This window comes from Delphinapterus leucas, chromosome 14, assembly GCF_059928025.1.
Source record: "Delphinapterus leucas isolate spDelLeu-1000000601 "Yukka" chromosome 14, BTC_Dleu_Yukka2, whole genome shotgun sequence".
NCBI lineage: Eukaryota > Metazoa > Chordata > Mammalia > Artiodactyla > Monodontidae > Delphinapterus > Delphinapterus leucas.
This window is the reverse complement of record NC_143142.1, coordinates 42,081,450-42,106,948: the sequence shown is the minus strand read 5'-3', so window position 1 is coordinate 42,106,948 and position 25,499 is coordinate 42,081,450. Positions and strand designations below refer to the sequence as shown.

The 25,499-nt window shown below is 40.4% G+C and overlaps 1 long non-coding RNA gene across 1 annotated transcript; it reads right to left on the bottom strand.

Annotated features, from left to right (window-relative positions):
* Positions 1-1,935: 1,935 nt before the first annotated feature.
* LOC111181485 (uncharacterized) lies at positions 1,936-25,217 on the bottom strand. The gene is made up of 3 exons (XR_002646506.2): positions 24,919-25,217; positions 13,395-13,529; positions 1,936-7,368 (listed from the first exon to the last, which is right to left on the bottom strand). It is a non-coding gene; the product is annotated as an uncharacterized LOC111181485 (long non-coding RNA).
* Between the last annotated feature and the right edge of the window lie 282 nt (positions 25,218-25,499).

Genomic DNA, 25,499 nt, shown 5'->3' with positions numbered 1-25,499 from the left:
TAAAACAATCACTGAAGGGAAAGAAGTTCTCAAAGATTCGGTTCTGGACTCCCTGTAGGGGTCCAGGTGTACAAATGGAAGTACAGGAAGAAGGGTGGGGAAGAGAGAAAAATAAAAATACAACTAAAACCTACTTTAAGCCCATGAACTAAAATTTCAAAATATGTCAGGATCTCTTGGCAGAACATGTATTCCCAGCACATAAAATTAAATTTTGTATACCGGTCTGACATTTTAAAATATGAATGTTTAAGATGCTAAAGGAAATATATCCAGTCACATCATGAAATGGATATGAAATTACAAAACAAAAACATGGAGAAATGAAACATATGTAAAATCTACTGAGGAATCTTACAAGTAAAAAATATAATCATTGAAACAAGCTCAACTGGTGTAAACTGTAGGCTGGACACAATTGAAGAGGAAATGTGTGAATTAGATGACAGTGTGAGAAATTGTCTCATACCCAAAACACAAAGAAAGAAAAACACTGAAATATATATGAATGAAGGAACATTGACGAGATATGAAAGTGAATGCAGAGTTTTAATAAGGTAGCTCCAAAAGAAAACAATGGAGGGATTGCTGGAAAAGCTATACATAAATAAAAGCTGACAGTTTTCCACAATTCAGTCTGTTAATACTCAGATTGTTAATTTTCCCTAAATCCAATCAGGACAGAGGAAAATGAATCCATATTCAGATACATTATCATCCTGTTCAAAAAGCAAAACATGTAAAAACTACCTGAGAGAAAAAACACATTACTACCTATAAGGAAATAAAATTTAGACAAGAGAATTATCTGCAACAATCAAAAGATAACAGAGGAGTCAGATACTGAGGGAAAATAAGTCAGCCTAAATGTTACTCCCAGCTAAAACTAGCATTCTTTAGTGAAGGCAAAATAGAAACACTTTCAGACTTACGAAGACCAAGAGAGTTTATCATCCATGGAAGATGTACTTCAGCAAAAAAATAATTCAGAAGAAGGTGTGGGATGAAAAAAAAGATTACATAAAATTTGTCAAATATTTATTCATAGGAAACACATCACCCTTTTTGGGATGGAAAGGAAAGGTAAAGTTCAATGTGATAGGTTGGTTGCAGTCATGATCTCAATTCTTTACCCCTCTCTGAGTTCATGCACCTTTGCCATGTGATTTTGCACTTCCTCACTGAAGAGGCAGAGTTAATTTTCTTCCTCCTTGATTCTGAGTTTGGCTATGTTACTTGATTTTGTCAGTGGGACGTTAGCAGATGTAACTTGCAGAGTCCTGTAAAAGCACTGGTGCAGTTCTGCTTCCACTCTATACCTCTACCTTTGCCATGGAAATCTGCCCAGGATAACCTGCCCAGGAATGTAAGAGACATAAGAGGCAAAGCCAAATCAACATAGACAACACCAGCCAACAACCCCGAACCCCCAGCCAACCAGCCAGCTGACCACAGATGCAAGTCTAGTCCAGACCAGCTAGACCCCACAGGCTCTTAAGCTACGTAAATGTTTTTTGTTGTATGCCCCTGACTGTGTGTGTGTGTTTCTTTGTTTGGCAGCATTGTTGTAACAATAGGTAGCTGATACAAAAACAAGATACAAGATAGGAAGCAAGTGGGTTTTCATGTTCAGGGGAATAGAAAGACTGAAAAACTTTAGACTTTGTTGGAAAATTTTAAGGTGAAATTGTAAGAGTAATGTTAAAAGTGTTAGTATAAAAAATATGAGTCATCATGTTAAAAAGACAAATATATTTTATAAGTTTAAGAGCCAGGAAAGAAGGAGGAAGAGGAAAAAGTGAGAAATAGAGAAAATGTATGAATTCAGTGGAAGGAAGGAATGAAGGAAGAAAAAAGGGCGGGGGGGGGAGTGGCAAAAAGTCACAAAAGAATATCATAGAATTAGATATAAATACATCAATCACGATAAGTATAAACAGATTAAGCTTATTTATTAAAAGACATTAGGGACTTTCCTCGCGGTACAACGGTTAAGACTTCGCCTTCCAATGCAGGGGGTGCGTATTTGATCCCTGGTCAGGGAGCTAAGATCCCACATGCCTTGTGGCCAAAAAACCAAAACATAAAACAGAAGCAATACTGTAACAAATTCAATAAAGACATTAAAAAAAAAAAGACGTTAAATTGGGAAACCCTGCTAAACTCCTACTGAGATATTACTAAAATATAACAAAAAGGTAGAAAATAAACAGGCATATTGATATCAAAGTAGAATTTATAAGCAAAAGCAATAATAGGAATAAAAAAGGATCTGAAGTTAATTAAATAGGAAAACCACTTAAGATTTAATAACTTTGGAATATATAAAGCAAAAACCGAGAATTACAAGCAAAAATGTAAAACTCCAAAACCATAGTGAAAGGATTTTAATCTCGGCTCAGACAGACAACAATAAGGATAGAGAACGATTGTGTCTAATAGAAATGTAATGTCAGCTCCATATGTAATTAAAATTTTTTCTAGTAGCTACATTTAAAATTATGGAAACAGGAAAACTTAATAATATATTTTATGTAACCCAAACTGCCCCAAATGCTATTTCAAGAGATTCATGAGATGTTTTACATTCTCTTCATAGTGAGTCTTAGAAATCTAGATTGTATTTCACATTTACAGTACATCACCTGCCACGTTTAAAGTGGTCAGTAGCCCCAGCTGGTTAGTGGCTACCATGCTGGATAGTCTTGATGCAGAAAATCTAATAGGTAAATATAAAATCCTATACCTGACAGAGTATACATTTTTTTCAAGTACATGTAATATTTACAAAAACTGACCTTAGGCTAATTTACAAAAGTCTGATCAAATTTTAAAGAATCAATATTATAGAAGTCACTATCTGACAACAGTACCTGTGCCAGGAGCCTTCAAAATTTATTAATAAACATCTGTAGTTAAAGAGAATATTGCAGTGGAAATTTAAAACATTTAGAACTGAGCTATAATAAAAGCTGTCAATATCAAAAACTCGTGAGGTGTTGATACAACAGTTCTTAGAAGTAAACTGATAGCCTTAAGTGCCTTCATGTAAAAACAAAAAAAAATGGAAAATAAATTCAACTCAGGAATATGGATGAGGAAGCCAAAACTAAATGCAGATAAAACAATATAACTATAAGGAAGAATTCTGAAGGGAATAATAAAGATAAGATCATAAACTAATAAGGCAAAAAATAGAGGATGATCTAAAAGAACCAAATCTGCATTCTTGAAAATAAAGCTATAATCTGACAAAGAAAAAATACTAAGGCACAAGAAGCAGTTTTAGAAAGAGAGAAGTATGATTACAAATGTGGTGTATATTCCAAATAGTTTGCTAAAACTATAAAAAAGCTGTATAGCAAGCCTAATCATAAAATTCTTACTTTTGGCATTAATACCACAAAATATGATGGGTGTGATGTGGGATGTGGTCTCTGGCCCCTTTAGGAGCCATGACAAGATTTAACAATCAAACTGAATTCTTTAATCACTTATAGCTCATCTATGAATTTTCCTATTGCCCAAAGGGAGTCATTGTCAGCTCCCCAAAGTGAGAGACTTTGGTTTTATCTACTGCTGGTCACATGGTACGTGGAATAATGCTTAATATGTAATGGGCGTTCCATAAAAATTAGTTGAAAGAGTATCAGAAATTTTGGTTATGAATTAGGATGTATGCAGAAATTAAGGAATCATAAATGAAGTGATAAAACAGATGGGTTAAAATAAAAGTCAGGTTTTTAACAGACCCACAGTGCCTTCTCCACAATTCCCCCATCCTGACCTATCCTGAGGTCATCTGGCTGCAAAACCTGGCCTGACTTATGGTGAGGTTATTTATAGTCTGTCTTTATCTGACTCAGATTCTGCTTGAGGTGCCAATGTAAGATACTGTATATGCCCACATGTTGTCCTAGGAGTTTCAGATAAGGGATTGTGAACCTGTTTCAATGTCTATACTTAAGATGTGTAGCAGAAGGATACATTTCATTTTTAAGTAGGCTAGGGGTAGTTGCCTGGTTATGCTGGTGATTTATTAATGAATTAGAGTATTGCAATAATTTTGTAGTTATAAAATGGTAAGCAAAGCTAACTTTGTCTTATTTCCCCTTGTTAATAAAAAAAAGTCTCCTTAGGAGAGTCTATTTTTGTGGGAAGAATGATGACACTGATGACAATATTCCTCACTGGTCTCTGTTATCCTCTATTCTGTGCCCAGAGCTAAACCATTAGGATTCTACAACTTGCTAGGAAAATATGTGCTATTTTGCTCCTTCACCCATACAGCCAACTATATGATACATATAATGATCTTATCATCATGTGTTCCTTCGGCCTCTCCACTTCACATCTCTCTTGTAGCCTTGGCTGCATGGCAATTCTACCTTAACAATGCTCCTTTTATTTCCTCGTGCTTCTCCCCCGCTCTGTATCACCCTCCACAAACATACTGTTACATTCCAAATGGCTTTCCTTACTGCGTAATATTCACTCAACCATGTTCAATCCAGTTGCCTGTTAGACCTGTTTCCTTTATTAACATTTTCTGGCTTCTAAGCATTTCCTCTAGCAGACAGTTCCCTTACATGAGGGGTGATGGGCTTCTGACATGGCTTTATTATTATTTATAATTTGTCTTCTGTGAAAAATAGATAGCAAGAGCTCCTTGGAGCACCTCGGTTAGCATGGGTGGGATCTGTACACTCATATTTGGGCTGACGCATCAATAAGTTTGCCACAGTGGAGAAAGGAAGATGTATGCAAATTCAGGCTGAAAAGGATAAGCCGTATTACATCACTTCAGTTTGGACACTCAGATCTAAGATGAGTCTTAGATTAGATGAAAATAGTATATTCCGCTCAAACTAGGAAGTAGTATTTCTTTCTGAAGATAATTTTATGGAGGAGTCTCAGTAACATAAGGAGGACTGAACTCCTAAAGAGGTAAGCAGAGGGGGGAGTGGGTGGATACGGAGCATTAGTGAGACAATGTGAGAAATGTCACAGAAACTAAGGAAAGAACATTTTATACAGTAAATGGGTAGCTGTAATCTCTGCATCCAAACATACACCTCCAGCCTTTCTGCAGAGACCGCTTAGCCCTCTGGCAGAACCTTCTTAGGATGCATTCAATGGTTCTGAGGTTCTACTTCTCAAACATAGCCTCCTGCTCTGGCTGTAGACCACTTGAGCCCGCCTCTCACGTGTACTCTTTTTTCCTGGCGTGAGTCAGCCACCAGGCTGCTACATCCCCCAACCGTGTCTAAGGGGGCTAGCACCTTATTTGGAGTGTGTTTTGGTCCTCAGCCTCAAGTAAGGCTAACAGATCCCACTTTAATATATTAGATTTCCAAGCACTCCAGAGTGCTCAGCAAAAATGAATTCTCAGTGGTGCATGAGTGAACAAATGATCCCGTGAATGAATGGGTACTTTTCATTCCTTGTGATCACCTGTTGGCATCATCTCGTACCGCTGACCACCCCGTTTCTTATGTCACTCTTCGCCCTTGCCCTGCCCCTACCGCCCTCTGCTTCCTACCCTTTTTACTCCTTCATAGTTTCTCATCTCCTCCCCATGCTCACTTTTTACTACCTGCCTTTAAACGCTGGTTTCCTCCAGGGTTTCATCCTCACTACTTTGTCTTACCTTCTTATTAAATATATTCGTCCTGGGGGAATTTCATCCATATCCCTGGTCTGACGACTATCTATACACTTAACGTCTCAGCCCGGACCTCTCAACTTCACTTTAAACCAGTGGTGTGCGGCAGCCAGCTTGTGCTACCTCAGGAGAGCCGACTGTTAAATTTTCAGGATTTTATTTATTTTTATTTTTTATTTTTTTTGCCGACCCGTGTGGCTCGTGGGATCTCAGTTCCCCGACCAGGGATTGAAGCTGGGCCATGGCAGTGAAAGTGCCAAATCCTAACCACGGGACTGCCAGGGAACTACCAATTTTCAGGAATTTTGTGAGCCAGCTGCTAAACCCAGCCTTTATTGTAAATTTATGATAAAATAAATTATAGTAAAAACAGAGGTAGTAAATACTTAAAACTCATTACTTCCTAACAATTTTTCTACATTTTAAAACTATTAATGCTCTTGAGATTTGGGATGTCTGTTGTATTTGTATATTGAAAGGACTCGATAGTGGTGTATCACTGCACATCTCTTCCAACTCGCATTCAGTGATACCATCTCGGTAACTTGAAAACTGCCACAGTGAGAATATTTATGCCATGGAAATTGGGAAATACTTCAAGTCAGGGCTTAATTTATTGTTTTGTTGATTGTCTAGACTTAAGAAGGTGATTGAGAAAATGTTAATGCAGATTAAACTTAATAGTGTGTCATGTCTATAGCTGTAACACCAAAAAATTGAGATACTCAAAAATTATTATCCAGTTCAGCAAAGAAATTACTCCTATCATTGATGAACAAGAGAAATTCTGACCCACATCTTCATTGTTTCACTTTCTCTTAAAATAAACATAAATATACGGCTTCCCTGGTGGCGCAGTGGTTGAGAGTCCGCCTGCCGATGCAGGGGACACAGGTTCGTGCCCTGGTCCGGGAAGATCCCACATGCCGCGAAGCGTCTGGGCCCGTGAGCCATGGCCGCTGAGCCTGCATGTCTGGAGCCCGTGCTCCGCAACAGGAGAGGCCACAACAGTGAGAGGCCCGCGTACCACAAAAAAAATAAAATAAAATAAACATAAATATAGACCATAACTGCAGTCATTTGTCAATTGCACTTATAGGCTGTCTATGATACAACAAGCACTTGGTAAAAGTCAACAAAAACATTTTGTGAGTACTGATTGGTGGTATGGAATTTACAATAGAGTGTTACATACTTTATTATTACTTGTAAATTAGGCACCACACATCTTTCATATCAGGAAAATGTATAAAAACTAATGTACATATGTGTGCATGTATTCCCCCTCCCCACCAAGAGCCAGTTATATGTTTACCAGCACATCACTTCTTGAAACCTTCAATATCAATTGCCTACTAAACATGTGAAGTTTAATACCATAGGCATTTCAGACTTAACATGTCAAAAACAGAACTCATTTTTCTCCTAAGATCTTTTCCTCTTCTGATACTACTCTGCATCTTCTCTATGGGGTAGGGAAGAAAGCTAAGCAAGAGTGTGATCTTGACTGGAAACTAATGTCAGTCTGATCATGGAAGGAGGGGCTACAGCACAAGGTTACCCACCTTGAGGCAGGGGACTGGCCTTTCCCCCTGTGCCAGTTACTCATCGGTTAAGGTCTGCCCACCAGGGGAGTCGGTCATAGCCTTCCAGACTAGGTGTGTCTTGTTGGTCCGAGGGCAGTTCTCCAGGGAAGGCAATAGCTGTGAATTTTAAACAACCAGCTCTCAGAGCAGCTGAGGGACAAAAGCACCTGCCAGTAAGGGGATCTGGGCACCACAGCCTCCACTGTAGTGTGGATCCATGCATAGGTGTAAGGTGGGGAGAGATGGCAGGGAGAAGAGATTGAGACAGGTCCTGGTGAGTGGGCTCTCTCTCTAAGAGCAATCCAAGTTAACTGCTGAGGGTAGGCAGGATCCTGGTGGGGGCAGAGAACTTGACTAGGGTGGGAAGCTTTGGAGCAGCTACTACATGTAGGCAGTATGAGAGAGGCTGCCCTGGGCAGTGTCAGGGTCCAGTTACTGTTGGAGACAGCACTGGACCCTGACAGCACTCTGCATTGCTATTTAACCATTCCTCAGCAGTCTCAGTGTAGGAGTGCAAGGGCAGGTGGCTGGCTTGACCCAGTGTTGGGATTTTGCTGCATAAGTGTAATGCAAGCAGAAGAGGGTGAGGCATGAGGATGATGGTGAGAGTTACTGAAGGCTCTTACTACCTTTTGTGAAGGCACAAATGTACACAATACATTACAGGACGAGACAGTGTGTTCTCACGCAATGACGGAAGTAGAAAGTATGGGCAAGATCAGAGAAGAGAGTGAAGCGTTTTCTTAGAGTTAAGGATGTAAATTTTTACAACTTCAGTAAAGACTTTCACGTGAACGAGACTGCATTTGAACTGCCTCTTGAAGGGCCAGTGGGGAGAAAAACCTCCCTGAGGGAAAATGAAAGGAGATAGTGTAGGAAAAGCATGGAGAAAAAAATGCATGAACACAATCTGGTTAGAGACCTGTGATTTAGAAGTATGGTAAAGCCTGCAACAAGGTACCCACAGTAAGTAAAATCAGGTAGAGTGGTTGGCATTGGCTTTTGTCCTCACTCAGCCCCATTTTCAAAGAGGGGCAGGCCAAGTCTCTTGTACTGGGGCAAGAGGGTGGCAATGGTTTGGGATGGAGACCTGGCCAGGGGAGTGGCAGGTAACCTCATCTTTGGAAGCAGGGTGGTAAAAAGAGTGTGTTGCCACATCCCAGTAGTGTCTTAGACTTATTTCCGTGGCTGTGAAATGGATACCAATTAAGTAGGAGATAACTGGGGTTATTGGCACTGCCTTTGAAATCCGAGCCAGACATGAACCCAGAATTGTAGCTATTGATATTTAAACCAAAAGTAGACACTGTCTAGACTAGTAGACAAACCAGACCTCAACCAAAGCACATTTGGGTTCAGCACCTGACCCAGAACTACTGGTGGCTAGTTAGTTGTGCAGGCTCCACTGACCTTTCATTAACTTTACAGTAACACATTTTGCTCAACTGAATATTTTGGTTTCTGCAAATGGGGGATTTTGGTGGACTGTATATAGGTGGCATGGAGGCCAGAAAAAGTGAAAACCACTAGAAAAGGCATTTTTGAGGCCAGAGAAAGTGAAAATAGTTGAAAAGGGGGACTTCCCTGGTGGCGCAGTGGTTAGGAATCCACCTGCCAATACAGGGGACACGGGTTCGAGCCCTGGTCCAGGAAGATCCCACATGCCACGGACCAACTAAGACCGTGCGCCACAACTACTGAGCCTGCATGCCACAACTACTGAAGTCTGTGCACCTAGAGCCCATGCTCCACAAGAGAAGCCACCACAACGAGAAGCCCGCACACTGCAACGAAGAGTAGCCCCCGCTCGCAGCAACTAGAAAAAACCCATGCACACCGCACAGCAACGAAGACCCAACACAGCCAAAAATAAATAAATAATTAAAAAAAAAAGTTGAAAAGGTTTTTCTGTGGTTGAATACGGCTATCAAAGTAATACATATTCTTCATACTAACTCAAATAACGTAGGAGTGTGTGAAGAAAAACAAAAGGTAACCATTTTCCTATTGCACCAAAGCAACTCTTTCCTCCTAGTGACGATCACTGGTAAATGTTTGGTATGTAAGTTTTCATGCATACGTAAGCACATATGGAATTTACATGTATATATGAATATGTGCAAAATATTATATGTAATATTCTGGTCTTTAATCTACTACTTTTCAGTCAATACTACATCTTGGATATTTTAACATGATGAGTTTTACCCTAATAGCTACCTAATATTTCATGATATTGAACAAATTCCCCATTGATAAGAATTTAAGTAGATTCTTTTTTATTACTATAAACAATATGATAAAGAACATCCAATATATACTCCTTTTTCTACTTAGTTAATTACTTTAGGTAAGTTCCTAGAAGTTATCAAAGTTATCTGTAAGTTCCTAGAATTATTGTGTCAAAGGGCCTGATAATTTTACATACCAGTTAATTAACTAATACACACTGCCAGACTGCCTTCCAAAAATCTGCATAAGTTTATTTCCCAGTCAACTGTGTACAAGAGTGCTTGTTTCTTTACCCACACAAAACGTTATCACTATTTCTATCTGATGGGTTAAAGTTATATTTTAAGGTTAAAAAACCAATTCTGGTGATAAAAGATGAAAACTGACATTATGACAGTTGATATTGCAAGTGGAAAATATTCTCTCAGTAGTTGAGTTTAAAAATGTGTTTAGTAGTTAACTTTTCTGAGAGCCTGTTGGACATTTTATTGAGTTGATGAAGATGGTTTAGAAAATCTGGGGCTGCTACCTCCACTCCTCATTAGTTTGAAACTCTCCCAAAATTCGTGGAGATGGAATTCACCTCTACGGTTGAAGACAGTATCTTGGTAGAACACTTTTTGAGAGTTTACTTGTGATATACAGAAATGACACTATCAAAACCTTTCAGTACGTGGCGAATGCTTCTCAAAGAAGCTAAGCTCTCCATATTATAGAGCCATTATGAAGTTCTTTAAGTTTAAAAAGAAAAATGCCTTAGACTTTTTATCAGTAAGAAGAGAATTGATTGATGTCAGCCATTAGAATTATATGCCCAAGTGAACATATACACATAGATGGAAAAGAAATTGAACACGTCATCATTTCATAAATATTTTGTTAAAAGTTGTACTTCTGTATCTCAGGTCCACCTTGATCTCTGTCTCTGGACTTCTTTTGTTTCCAGAGCTTTTTGATATATAACTTTGGAACAAAATTCTACTTGAATTCTTGGGCTCAGTTCTTCATCCTTCCTTGCATTCACATCCTGGCTCCTCATAACACAAAGAGTGTGCTTCCCTGCTCCTTGACTTTGGGCTTGGCAATATTCTGCTCCTTGACTTTGGGCTTGGCAATATTCCTCGCTTTGGCTGGCAGAATAGAGTGGAAGTTTCAGTTCTGAAGTCTGGAACCATGAGGAGGACATGCCCTGGCTAGCTCACGGGTTTAAGGAGAATGAGAGACATGTGGAACAGGCCAGCCTCGTATGTGAAATAGAACCAGCCCAAGAACCATGAGAGCAAGTGCTTGTTATATGCTACTAGTTTTTGTGGTTGTCTGTCATGCAGCATTATTTTGGCAATAGCTAACTGATAAATAATGTCTTTTTAAAGTTTTTAGTGTTCCTGTAATGTCTCCACTGATTTTTTAATTTGGCATACTTACCTCGTTTTGTATTTGATGCTTATAGTCTTTATTTCCTACAGGGCTTTCTTAGTCAAATCACAGGCCAAGAGAAAATTCACCCAACTTTGTTCCCTCACATACTGGTAAATATAAAAAAAGCAACCTGAATTTTATTTTCCTTAAATCCCTATTTAATTGTAAATAAACTTTGTCCTTTTAAAATCTTTGCTCAGATCATGACAGTGAGAAATGGATACAGAAGTTCTTAAAATGTTTCCTTTTTGCATTCAGTTTTCAGAATTCTCTTCATGTCATGCAGGTCTGAAAGGTTAAAAATAACTGTACCTCCAGAGACTACTTCTTGGGCTGTATTCTTCCTTGGGAACCTCTAAGCTTTTCCCACCCAAACTGGGTCATCATCCTTACCTAATTTAAAAATCTCTCAGATCCAATGCTCTACAAAAATCAATGAGATCTTTCCCACCAGATAATCCCAGCAGCCACACATGATATTCTCTGGTCTGATTCTGCATGAGTTTGATTTTATATACTCTATTGTAATAATTTATTAACTTGATAAAATCTGCTGACTCCTCATGGAAAATATTCTGTTTACATTTCCTGCAGCTTTCTTTCCATAGCCTTTATTATTGCGTATTTACATGAGAATAGGGCCTTTGTTTTTTAAATGTTCATCTGTGCCTGCTGACTGTCTCCCCTCCCCTGAAGTTACAGCCCTCTGTTTGTGACATACATCGTGCTTTTCATATTGAAAGCAGTCAATGAACCCTGAATAATTAATCTTCCTTTCATGTCTGTGAGTTATCTAGGTGAGCTGAGTTAGCCCCATTTTATAGGCAGGGCAACACAGAGAGATATAGAAGGCGGTCACTTGAGGATCTCAGAGTTCAAGTGTTAAGCCCTTGCATCTCTCATACTAGATGAAGCCCCTCTCCTTGGTTATAGTTAGTTCTGCTGGGTTACGATCTTGTATATTATGTTATGCTTGCTTTTACTCTGCACATTACTGATGGAAAGATATATCGGTGGGAAAGGAAAGATGAACATCAGGTGACAGAACTTCACAAATAGTCACTCCAAATATTTCTTAAGGGAGCGGTTGCTGCATCATCTGTTGGTCAAGCTGAGGCAGCGGCCTTATGTAACAGTACCTTTGCATGGCCTGAGAGCCAGGTTCTGACTCTGAGATCTCCTTACCTGTTGTCTATTCCTGGACCACAACTTTGGAGTCAACTGGCAAATAGCAAAGTGAATCATGAATAGAAGATCCAGTATATTTACATTAGTCATTAAATTAGCTTGATTTATTCTGGTTCTTTTGATTGTTATGCCCAGAGCACATTAAGAATTTGCTTACTGATTGGTGATCAAAGGCAGTGATGATTAAAACAGAGTAAAATTTTAAAAGTCTGTGGAGCAGTTTTAACACTCAGTTTGGTTTTTCAGAGAAGAATAAGTCATGCAGTTCTTATAGATCAATGTTCAGGACCATGGGCAATGGGACGGGAGTATCCATGCTTTCCTGCTCCCTGAGATATCCTCCACAACTCTGTATTCCTCTCCCTCACCTCAATATATTCCTCATAAAATCCTTCAAGAACCTTCTCAAATGCAACAACCTCTAGCTCTCAACCCATATTTTTCTTTTGAATCTACATTATATTTTGTCTGAAGCTCTCTTATGTAAGCCTGCTGTCTTATCCTCCTGTTGGATTATAAACATCTTGGGGGCAGGGACTATAATTAATTCAACTTCATATTCTCTGAAGGCCTAAATTCCAGTGATATTCTGCTATTCTTACAATCTGAAGAGTGTTCAATACAATGCTAAACTAACAAAATGAAATACTTAAAATATATATATATATATATATATATATATCCCCTTCCCCTAGTTGGGTTAGACTTGGATAGAGAATCTAGTCTCAGAGTAAACTCCATGAGGAAAACCAAACTTTAACAGAGCTAATAACTTTAGCTCTGTTATTGGGAGCTTATCTAAATCAAATCCAGGATCACAGTTTTGGTGAATTCCACAATTTTTATAGCAATCATATAATAGAAACTCCAAAACTTTTTAGTTCAAGTTTTCAAAAGGATCAGGTTTTCTTAGTAAGAAATCAAGGAGTGTGAAAGAAGCTCTGCTGTGTGCCATCTATAGTAGAAAAACACGATGGGATTTAAGTAGGGGGAGAGCATGTTCTCATGTGTAATCAAGAATTAATTCCACTGCTGTTCACCAAATTTTAGGAATCTGGAAATAATATGCCTGTTGGCTATTTGTGTTAGAACAGATGTAAAATTAACCGGTCTAGCTAACAGTACCAGGTCTGCCTTGGCCAGTGAAAGATTTTCAAACAGTTTCCCCAAAACAGGAATCATATAAAAGTCCTCCAAGTCACATTATTAGTGGGCCCAAATATTGTTGTGTTGTATTTACTCATGTTTCCCCTCATTTTTACCTTCTCCCAGGAAACATAGGGTCATTTCTCTCTGTAACTCACCGTTCCTGGAAGGCAGTCTTCTTGCCCACTGCATCAGTGCCTTCTTGGAAAGCCTGGTAAGACTAATGCACCTGACGTTAGCAGCTAGCTCTTCAGCGGCTCTTCCAGAAATAGACTAGACAGCAAAGGATGGCCCTGTTGAATTCCAGAAAACACAGGGTGCCCCCGTTAGCCATGGTATTTGAAGCCATACACATCCTAATTCTCTTCTTCCTCCCCTGCCCTTTTGCTACTAGCATGAACATGGAGATGAATTACTTCAGTAAATATTCCTGATTCCTAATCATCTTTCCAGATTGAGCTACACAAGGAAGTTATTAATTAAGCTGTTAGATGAGAATGACATCTACAATCCATAAAATGGATTAAGGAAACCAAAAGCTTTATAACATAAAAAAACAATGTTAACGGCATTTGACTTTGAGGAAGAGGACCTCCACTTGAGTCCTTTCCTCAACATTTTCATACCAATCCCACACAACCGCCAGTAAATATAAATCTTGGAGATAATGTGAACAGCTCTGTTGTTGTGTGGCAATTACCCAGACCCCTTCTTGCTAGGTTTATGTCCATGTGCTTCCAAGTATCCTAATTTTCTATCTTTTTCCCCTCTTAACTCCCAGCATTCTTTAGAACCTAGATTCAAACTCACTTTAATCTTAGCCTTTTTGAACTAAGTTATCTAGCCCTAGCACCAATCCTTGGTGACTTAGTTCCCATTCTGGCTCACCCAAGACCCTGTGAGGATGTGAGTTACACATAACTTGTCAGAGCCTCCAGTTTCCTCCTATAGAATGGAGCTGATAACCTATCTCATTTGGTTTTGTGACACTTAAAGTACCCTGATAGCTCAATTTTATTCAACAAACTTAGCACTTCTCCAAGCACTGGGTTCTACAGATGAATAAATTACAGATTTCTGGTGAAGACAAATAAGAAGTCAAGGCTTAAGGAGAACAGAGAGGAAATTATGGGAGGAGGGGGATTGCTCAGTGGAGTTTCAGTTTATCAGCTTGGGTAGGAGAGAAGGTGCATCTCTAAAGGCTTCCAAAAGAGAGTCACACTTGAGCTGAGTTTCAAAGCACATCTTGGAGTTAGGCACGTGAAGAAATAGGGTAAGAACCTTCTAGGCGAAGGGAGAAGACAGATGTTAGGAAGCATTGGTCATACTAGAGAGACCTGGCCTTTGTGATCCTGGCCAAGTGGCTTGACCTTTATTGCCAAAACTGTAAAAAAAAAAAAAAAAAAGAAAAAAAAAAGAGGGAAGCATTATTTATGATCATGGGGTTGTATACTGGGTGTTAGTTATTTTTGTTATTTATTATTTACCTCCTTTTCTTGTTATAACTGTATGCTAATTTTGCTTTGGAGAAACCACCCGTCTCTCATCTTTGGGTGAGACTCATGAGGCAGGGTTCACTCCCAGCTTCAAGTGGAGACATGTGTGTCTTCAGCCTGGGCCACTCAATGCCTTGTGTCCTCCCGATGGCAATGGTTGGTCCAGGAATGGGCACTTGAGGGCCAGCAAGATTCAATTTTGAGTCTTTTTTTGATTCGCTACTTTTTCTGGGGAGGCTTGAACCTAGAATTATACTGGGCTAGACCTTCTACAGCCATCTGAATCCCACAGAAATGCCAATATAAGGAAAGCAGATCTCGGAAGTGAGAACAGGGAAACTGAGTGCCAAGGTCCTCACTGTCACCCCAGTGAGGTCAGGCCTGACCCCCGTTTTGCTTCTGCACTCTACTATTATGAATCAAATCTCCCTATGCATAAGTCAATTTCTGTGAGGGTTTCTGTCGCCTGCCATTAAAACAAAAGTTCTTAGATTGTTTTAAGTCCTGAATGAGATAATATATTAAAAGCACCTGTTAGCATGTTTGATTCATAACAGGCCTCAAGAAATGCCAGTTCCTGTTGTGAGCAAAGGCCCAGAGAGCTGAGAGCATGCAGTGCACTGGGTGGGAGAGGGGGGTTTGATAAGTTGCCACGATGGGGATGAATTGTGAGCACGTGGCAGAAGTGAGCAGTAAAAGCCACATATTATACTTTGGTTTAACTTCATCCTTAAGCAGTTTTAAGAGTGGTAAGGACCATAATGAAGAAAGGCAGGACACCAGGAAGACATCTGACCTGGGCATCCAACCCAGTCTGTAGGATGAGGAAAATCTCTCCTGAGCACGTGGCATTTCAGCTCAGACCTGAAGGACGAGTAAAGAGTTGGGAACGTCCTTCTGACATCATTGTGGAGAATGAATTAAAGTGAGGTAAGACCCACCAGCATGTAACCTCCATGAGGGAGGCCACTTAGTCTCCATGAGAGAGAGACACACACAAAAGTGAAAACTCATCCACTTGGATTTAGTGATTGAGTGAGAAGAATTTCAGGGTTGTTATGTGGTGTGGTGGGGACTGAATTCAGCACTCAGGAGTTGAAGAGGGAGCCTGTTGAAGAAATAAAGGCATAGACTAGTCATTTAAGGAGGTCAACTAATTACTTCCAGTAAAGTATAGAGTTTAGGAAATGCATTTTCTCTCACTTCAAACCTTTCTATAGAGAGGAAAACAGGTTAAAAGGTACAGGCTCAGTCCTAATGAGGCAAAGTCTAGGGGAAAAGTGAATATTATAGTGTGAACTTTACACAGATAATGTGGCTGAGATTGTGTTTATGTGTATGTTGTTTATGGATTTGTATTCCTTTTTTATTCGACAAATATTTACAGAGCGTTTCTCCTGCGCTAGGCACTATTCGGGGAACTGGGGATAGAGGAGTGACCAAAAAACCAAAAATCCCTTTCCTCATGGCGCCTGCATCCTAGTGGGGTGTGTGTGTGTGTGCCTGTGTGTGTGTGTGTGTCTGATGGTCTGTGTGCATGCACAGTGGTTCTGGAGAAAAAGCAGAGAGGGATAAGGGTTTGGGGGTGGAGGGGCTGCAATGTAAAACAGGCGGTCAGGGAGGTCCTACCTGAAAAGGTGGCAATTGAGTGACCTGAAAGAGGTGAGGGAGTGAGCCATTGTGTCCTGTAAGCTGCTTGAAGAGTATTTTAGGCAGAGGGAACATAATTATATGAATAGCTCAAAAAGTTATTTTTACATTAGCCATTTCCTTTCTCCTTGAGTCACTCTATAGAACCAATGCACAGTGGTGAGTCTGAAGCATTCGAAAAAGAAATAGTTCTACTGAGAGGAACTTGTCTCCGGGGCCACTTAGTCACTGCTTCCTCTAGTCAGTAGATGGGCCCTGTGGGGTTCTGGGCATAAGACTGACCGAAAGAGGGGGGCCTCATCACCCTAAAGCGGTTAGGAGAGCAACTGTAGAGACCAGTGAAATTCAAAGTATCAATTTTCCCTTCAACTTTTATGTGTAAATTTACAATTATGTTCCACTAAGTATAAATGAGTTCATTTTGCCTTTGCTCAGAACCAGTTTATGAGAGAAATGTCACAAATCATCCTTTTGTATTTGCTAAATCTGGACCTAATTCCATTTCTCAAGAAATTGTGTTTGCAGAAATAAGGCCACATGGAAATGAACAAATAATGAAAAATGGAATATAACAAACCCCCCAAGTCCTAAAGAATTAAAACTCTGCCAGAATTATTTATAACATGTACACCAGTATCCAAAAGTATTTACAATTTTCTCTGTGGCTTATAAAGTCTGGTGCCATCTAAACATACTTGGTAGTTCCATGAGACCCAAAACATGTTTCTGCAATCCAGTGCCGAAGTCCAGTGCAAAGCCAAGAGCCCCACATGGTGGGATCATCATTTTGACATGCAAAATTCTTTGTAACTAGAGACCTTTAGGATCCTTCAGAAAAGGAGTTTAATTCTATATGTGACTCTGGGTTACTCTCTAGCATAAATGTAGATGAATATCCAATTTCCTATGACTCAGTGAAGTTGGTGCAGAATGCAGAGAGTCAGGAATCCTAAATCTGGGGTTGGTGGGGGAGGCGGGGGTCAAGAGGTTTGGACTGCACAAAAATCAACAGGGAGGGGACTTCCCTGGTGGCGCAGTGGTTAAGAATCCACCTGCCAATGCAGGGGACACGGGTTCGATACCTGAAGATCCCACACACCGCGGAACAACTAAGCCCGTGCGCCACAACTACTGAAGTCCGCGTGCCTAGAGCCCGTGCTATGCAACAAAAGAAGGCACTGAAATGAGAAGCCCGCACGCAGCAACAAAGACCCAACGCAGCCAAAAATAAAATAAATTTATTAAAAAAAAATACGGAGAAAACATAAAGATCAGAAGGCCCTCTGAAATACAAACAGGTGTCTCAAGACTAAACAGTCAAGTGATTTATTAATGTCTGAGCATTGTAGAATCAGATCAAGCTTTCAAAGTTCCCCAGAATATAGCCATGTCGGGAGGGACACTGCACAGAGGGATTTTGGTGTACGTCCTCCACCACACATCCCTCGCTCCCATGACCCATTCAGGTGGTGGAAACACAATGCCATCCATCTGTACCTCTTTGAAACAAGAATCTCACATTCAAGTATCCCTTTTAAATGGTGGATACAAGAGCCAACTCTTGCTGCTACCACAAGGTCTCACAAGGCTGTTAATCATCAAGTACTGATAGCTACTGTTCCGCGTTGGATGAATACCAATTAGAGAGATGGGGCAACCTGAGGACTGTAGAGGAGAGAGCAGTGGGGGACTGGCTTTGTTGTTTTGGGGAGGGGTTGCCAAAAAAATATTACCTGGGGCGCCAGTGCTCTTCTCGCCAACCCTGAGGGGAGACTGATGAGAATGGCAGGCTAATTTACAAAGTATAAAGTAGGGGATGTATCAGAAGCATCATATTATTATTAATAGGGTCTGTTTTTCTAGATAGTGATGGCTGAATCTTGTTTTTAGTTTTAGAATCAGGCAGCATTTGTCTCAACTTTATAATTCTGTTTGCCTTTTCTCTTACGGTATCTCCTAAAAGAGGCTGTGTGAAGCTCCAGGGAAGCTTAGAAGGAAAAGCCTTGTGGACAAAAAACTTACCATATGCAAAAGAGAAGAATTTATCAGGGAATGTTTAGGAAAATAGAAGGAAGAGTTCTTCCAAGTTAAAGGACATCTCAATTGGAAAACAGCCCAAATTGGAGCAGGTAGCTGAAACAAATAGGGCTTTTCAACAAAATGAGATTTTATTTGCTCATGTACATCTCTCTGCTCAGCCAATGACATACAGATCCAGCATCCAGCATGGAGACTTGCTCTCTTGAGTGCCCCCTCCTTGGTCTTGTGCAAGCCCCCATCTGGTATCAGAAGTCTCTCAGCACCTTTTGATGCATCTTGGGGGCAGTGATTCTCAATATGATCACAAGGTTTTATGCCTGGCTACTATATCAGAAGCAAACTTATTGAGAACCAACTGCATACTTGGGAAGAGGGAAAGAAAAACATTTCCCCCAGTTTATTTCAGTTGTCTTCCATTGTCCCAGAGTGTTGAGAGCACAGCATGGAGCTGCTTAGAAAACCTGATTAGGTCCCACAGTGCTAAGCACGTAGTTTCAAGAGGCTGGGAAATTGTTACCATTGGAAGTAGTATGAAAAATGGTTCATGTGGGGGGAGGACAAAAATTAAACTGAGATGACTAAGAAACATATTAACTAAAATTATGTTTGATTTGCCATCAAGAGCTCTCTCTTCTAGATGCTTGCGAGAGTGCCTCCATGGGGAGTTGAAAAGTGTTCAAGGCCTCTTCTGAATTGATAGTGCTCCCAGGGCTGATGTGAGCTGTTTAGGAGTACGGAAAGCCATGGAGACCTTTCAATTAGCTAGGAGGCCCTTTTGATGGATTTGAGAAGAACAGGCTTGAAGAAATAAGAAAAAAAATCATTTAACTGTATGAGTTTTTCCTTTGTTCTTTTGTTCTTGCATCTAGTAGGCACTGAATAGATACTGACTGCATAAAGAAATGTTTATTCTAACATATTAAAATAGTATGCAATTTGAAATGAAGTTGTGGATCTGGCCAGATGTTGTTTCTCAGATTATTATCCCATGACAAGAAACATTTCACTCTGTGTGAAAATAGAGTCAGACAGCTTTGTAGAAATTTCCCTTGGATTTGTGTTTATTGGCTCGTTATTTGCTCAAGTGATTCATAATGTTGAGTTTCTGGAAGTCAAAGCAAAACTAAAATTGCCAAGTAGAAATAAAAGCAAACCTTATGTAGCAAAATCTTGGATTAAATGTAATCATGAAGGCAACTGACAAGCAAGTATATGTGGGGGAGGAGAAGAATCTAGAGGCTATCTGGAGCACAAAGCGGACCTTGGCCTTTTGGTTGATATACTAGTTACCATAGTGATTGATTGGACTTTGCCATAGTTAAATCTTTTTGTATCTGTATGAGCATGATGCAATGGACCTCATGTAGCTAGGTTTGTATTTCCTTTTTCTTAAAGTTCCTGTTTTTCCTTTTTCTTAAAGTTCATTAGAGGGCATATGTCCTCAGGTCATATGCAAGATCCTTTGCAATCTTCCAACAAAATCACACACAATGGGAACACTGTTCCACCTCTGCTGATGGGTAGAGTGAAAAAGTGGGAGCCTGAGAAGGCCATGGAAGCAGGTCTTTGGAGTCATTGTAGGGAGGACACATTCCTGATAGGCCATATCTATAAAGGACAATGTCATTTTACAAAGAGTTTCCTTTTGCATCAATTCTATCAGAGCAAAACCAAATTGAACCCAGACAAATGAAGAAGAAAAGCAGAGTAGTATCTATAGAAGAAAAACTGGAAGAAGAATAGAAAACTTGATAAACTTAGGCTGCCAAGTTGCAACAGATTGTTAGATCAGGGGAGGCGTATGTCAGGTATGGGCAGAAAAGCAATCCATTCTGACAACAGTTCAGGTACAGAAAGATCAGTCTGAGGACTAAATTGAAAATGTATAGCATCGATATCTTGTTAATGTTTCTGTGAGGAGCTCAGTAAAAGCAGCTCTACTGAAAAGAGGGGGGATCCAATCCTCTAGACGGGTGGTATTTGTAAAGCATTCTTGGAAACTGCCAAAATGCAGTGTGACTTTAGGGAGATCAGCCACATCATTAAAGTCAAGGAAATGACTGACCAGTGGGGAAGTAGAAAAAGGTGGTACCTGTCCTGCGACTAAAAGGCTTTGTGAATTTGGGCTGACCTGGGTCCCTGAAAACAGGTAGGAAGCCAAGGATTTAGATCAGTGCTTCTCCTACTTAAATATGTGAATGAATCATCTGGAGATCTTGTTAAAATATAGATTCAGGGGGCTTCCTGGTGGTCCAGTGGTTAAGACTCCACGCTCCCAAAGCAGGGGGCCCGGGTTCAATCCCTGGTCAGGGAACTAGATCCCACATGCCGCAACTAAAGATCCTGCATGCCATAACTAAGACCCGGCACAGCCAAATAAATAAATAGTAATTTAAAAAATATATATATATAGATTCAGATTCAGTAGGTCTTGGGTGGGGCTAAGCTTGTGCATTTCCAACAAGCTCCCTAACTGTGCTTATAATATTGCTTCAAAGACCATACCTGGAGTAGCAAGGGGCGAGTTCCTAAGACCACACTTTGCGTAGCTAATAGCAAGGGGCTGGACCTGTCTTAGTTTAGTCAGCTTAAACTGCTGTCGAAGAGGAGTTTAGCATGGTGCTATGTTCAAGATTATCTAGCTTAATTTTGTTAGGTAATTATTAACAAGTTTTTAATTGTTAATATTCTAAATTTATTGGATTATAGATTGTTCAAGCTGCTTTGGAGAACAACTATTGTATCAATGTTCTATTCAGATTGCTGATGATTTGTATTTTGGGTTGTTGGGATTTGATTGTCTCTTTCCAGATGGTATTATGTAGGGAAAAGTCTGAGATGTGACATTACCTTCATCTAATTCTAACTGCAATGGGAAGTGCTAGGATTCCTTTCTTTCTCTTGATTTCTTTCTTTCCTTTTTTTTCAAACCACTATTGAGTTCATGGATCTCAGCCAAATCCCTGGAAATAATCCAGACCTACGCATTTCTCTTGCCCATTACCACTGAAACAGGAGTAGCAAAATAGAAATAGCACTGTTTACGAAAACCTCCCCTACAATTCAAGATTACAACTGGCATGCCAAATCAATATAAGGGACATGTTTAATACACTTATGTATTCTGGAGGTAGGGAAAAGAAATAACACCTTTTATTTCAGAATCAATTTGAAGGGAGCTGACTTCAGACACTGAATAGAGATCTCAGCCTATAATCTTGGGTTCCTGAGCACACAGCACCAGTTTACTTTCTAATGTACTCTCGGGTGACTTAATGGCATTGCTTAATTATAACAGTTGCAAATTCCATCTTCCAAAATATATCACAGGCAGCCAAACATCTGCAGGGTTTTGTAGTAGGGAGGATGCCAAAATGAAATGCTCATTTTTTGTCTTATTTTGCTCTTATTAGTTTTTAATACATATATGTAATAAACAAGATGAGCAAGACAACATTTAAATATGCACCGATGGTAATCAAATATAAGATATTAAGTTGTGAAAATGCCCATTCCATGGAAAGGAATATGCTCCTCAGGAGAATCCAGGCTCTGACGGGGGACATTTTAAAATAACATTAACTTTGCAGTGATAGAAAAAAGAAGTAGGAAGACTCCTCAACATGGTAAGTGCAGATGAGAACTAGGAAGACAGCCCTGCAGAACGTACTGAACACCAACAAGAAAATTTTCTTTTTCTGGGAGAAGGAGGGCTAACTGCTAACTAATTGAATGCAAAGTGGTGTCAACAAACTCAGAAAGTTAAAAATGAGATTAGCTCCAGCTTGTCTCAAGCTTGTGGCTGACAAATAAGTAAGATAATCTGGGGTGTTTCTTTTTAATAAAATAAGAGAAAGATGTGTTCAATAAGAGAAAAGATGTGTTCAAGATGAGGACAAAATACATAACTATCATTTCTAGAAATTAAAATTACACCTTATTTGGCAAAGGAATGAATGATGTAATTTTACATATAACTTAGTTTGGGAAATTATTTTAGAGCTAGTTTTTATTTTGTTATACAAAGATATCCCCCACCCTTAAAAAATATGGATATATTTCTAAATTGTATAGGTCTAAAAGAGAAAGGATATTTACCATAATGCCTTGAAAAAATCCTGACAAAACTTCAAACTTCACCCATGACTCATCTCCCTTTTGCAACAGTATTTGCTTAAATTTTAAAAAAGAAGAAGAAAGAAAAGTACAAAATATATTAAAAAAAATAGCCCAATTAAAAAAATTGCTTCTGTGTATGCTCAGTAGGGATCTGGTAAAAATTAAGCTGGGGCTAAGGAAACTCCAAGCCCCTGCATAACGCCACAGAGGGAGGAAGACTGGATATTGCCTGCTACGAGGCAAACTGCTTAAGGAGTTTTGTGAAAGTCTCACTGAAACCAACTTAGCAAGTGCTCCCGTCCCCCAGCCTTTATGAAGATCATCTCCAATCCTGATATTGCTGCTGCGGCAGAGCTAGGTGAGACTCCAGTGCGTGCTTACAGCTTAGTCACCTCAGTGAGGTGTTAACCTGAAAGTCGAGGGAGCCTGGGAAGGGGGTTTATTAAACAATCCAGGACTCCAGGCTCTTGTGGATGCCCAGGTGGGTGCTAAGCATAGAGATGGCTCATTATAAGACTCACCCATTCCCTTGGCTGAACCCAGCTTTGTACTTTCTTTTTCAAACTAGCCAGCTTCCAGTAAAACAGTCTTTGGTGCCCTGCCTTTTCTGCGCCTCGTGACCACACTCAGGCCCTTCTTAGAAAATTTTTAGAATCTCCCACACTAGAAGCCCCCAAGGCCTGGCCTTCCTGAATGTGGAACTCATGCAGAAGCTCTGCCACCAGATTTATGCCTGTGCTCTATTCCCCCTAGGTCTTTTTTGGACACTTGTTTGCTTAGTTTCAAAGACTGGTCCTCAGGCCAGCAGCATCACAGCACCTGCATCTTGTTTGAAATGCAGAAGCTCAGGCCTCACCCCAGAATGACTGAAGCAGAAGTTGCTTTGTAAGGAGAGCCCAAGATAAAGGCTGTGTACAATTTTCTGAATCACTGTTCTAATTCATTTTGATAAGGACTGAATGAATTGGTCTACCCAGGAACATTTGCATTTGAAAAAGGGACTTCTGATGATGCAAAATTTTGTACTGAAAGAACATAAGTCTGTGATAAACAGGATATATACACTATTGATACTCTGTATAAAATAGATAACTAATGAGAACCTACTGTATAGCACAGGGAACTCTACTCAGTGCTCTGTGGTGACCTAAATGGGAAGGAAATCCAAAAAAGAGGGGATATATGTATACGTATAGTTGATTCATTTTGTTGTACAGTAGAAACTAACACAGCATTGTAAAGGAACTATACGCCAATAAAAATTAATTAAAAAAATAAAAAGATGTGGAAATTGGGTTCTCTATGGTGTTGCCATAGCCACTCCTCTCCAAGTTGCACCACCAAGGGAACCCTCTGTCCCATCTCAACTCAAAGCTAGGTCTTGTAAAAGCCATGACCAACCATGACGATGGAGCTGAATATATTTTCCTGGAAGTGTGCATCAATTTTTACATGAAGCAGGTTAGTGCAATTATTCGGCAAGTATTTATTATACTTAGGACCCCAATAACTGAAAGCAGTGTGACAATGGCAGTCACAACCCTGGGCTGGGAATCTGGAGACCTCGGTTCCAGTCTGAGCTTAGTACTGACCAACAGTGTTGTCTTGGGCAAGTGCCTTAATTCAACCAACATTTATGGAGTTGCTTCTGCAGACCAAGATGATGAGGGCAATAAGAAAGTGAAGGCCATCTAGTGGCTTTTGTAAATAAGCATACTGCTTTTGAGCAGGGTTTTGTTTCCCAGAGGACCCTTTAAACAATTTATGAAACATTTTGCGGAAGCCTAATAATGAAACATTAAATTTAAGCTGTTCCATTTCAAGCTGAAGTGGAAAGTTCTGAGTCACATGCTCGGTCTCCCCTTTACTCCTGGTCGCATTTCTTCGGAATTCCGTTTCCAAAGTTTGAAAAGAATTGAACTTGATAATATTTATAGTCACCTTTGACACTGCCAGCTTTAACATTCCCCAACTGTCTATGTGTCTTGCCACTGAAACCGAGTCCCCCTAAAACCAAGTTCCCCTGCTGAGTTGATGATGAACCTCTCCATCCAAAACTTCATTCCCTTTCTTGTCCCACCCCTGTTCCCCTCAGGATTGAGAAGTGTCAAAGCAAAGAAGGGACTGAAACTGAGCAGGACCCTGGGGGAACCTTCCTGGGTACAAAAGCCCCTCCATGTACCCTGTTTCTTGTTTGCAGGAAAAAGCCTTTAGTCTCCTAGGCCTTTCCTGAGTACCAAAGAGCAGGCAAGAGAGTTACTCTCTAGGGAAGTGAGGGAATGCAGAAACAAAGGAAAAGCAGTCAAGAAACGAGCTCAGTGATAAAACAAGGACCTAGTTTCTCCTCAAGGGATAGTCATAACAATTTGACACATACCTTTCAGTTGTTCTGTAAGAACTAAGACGCCCACGCAGGTGGAGGATGCTGGCTACATGCTGAGAACAAGCAGGAAGACCCCAGACTGGTTGGAAACAGAAGGCTGATAATTAATGTTACCAAACCTTTCAAGTCGTGACCCAACAAGGGTCCTCCTTCAAGGTATCCTTCAAGCCAACCTTTATCCCTTGATCAAAGAACAGAAGGATGCAAACTCTCGCTCCGGGTCACACGCTCTCCCAGTCAGGGGTGGGCGGCGCTGCTTTATAGGGATCTCGTGGCAGGGGAACGGGGTTCTCGCGGGGCTAGTGGGTTCTCGCGGGGCTAGGGGATTCTCGCGGGGCTAGGGGATTCTCGCGGGGCTAGGGGGTTCTCGCAGGGCGGGCGCGGCTGCGCAGCTCCTGGCTCCAGACTGCAGTGCCGGGTGCAGTGCTTCGGCACACAGCCTGCCACCGCCATCTTGGGTTGAGGTGTCTCGCGCACGGCCTCTGAACACGGTCTGCTGAGCTGAGCTGTCGGAGCAGCCATTTTGCATGAGGAAGTCTGGTCTGAAGGGCCAGGTGCGAGGCCTCTGCCAGCAG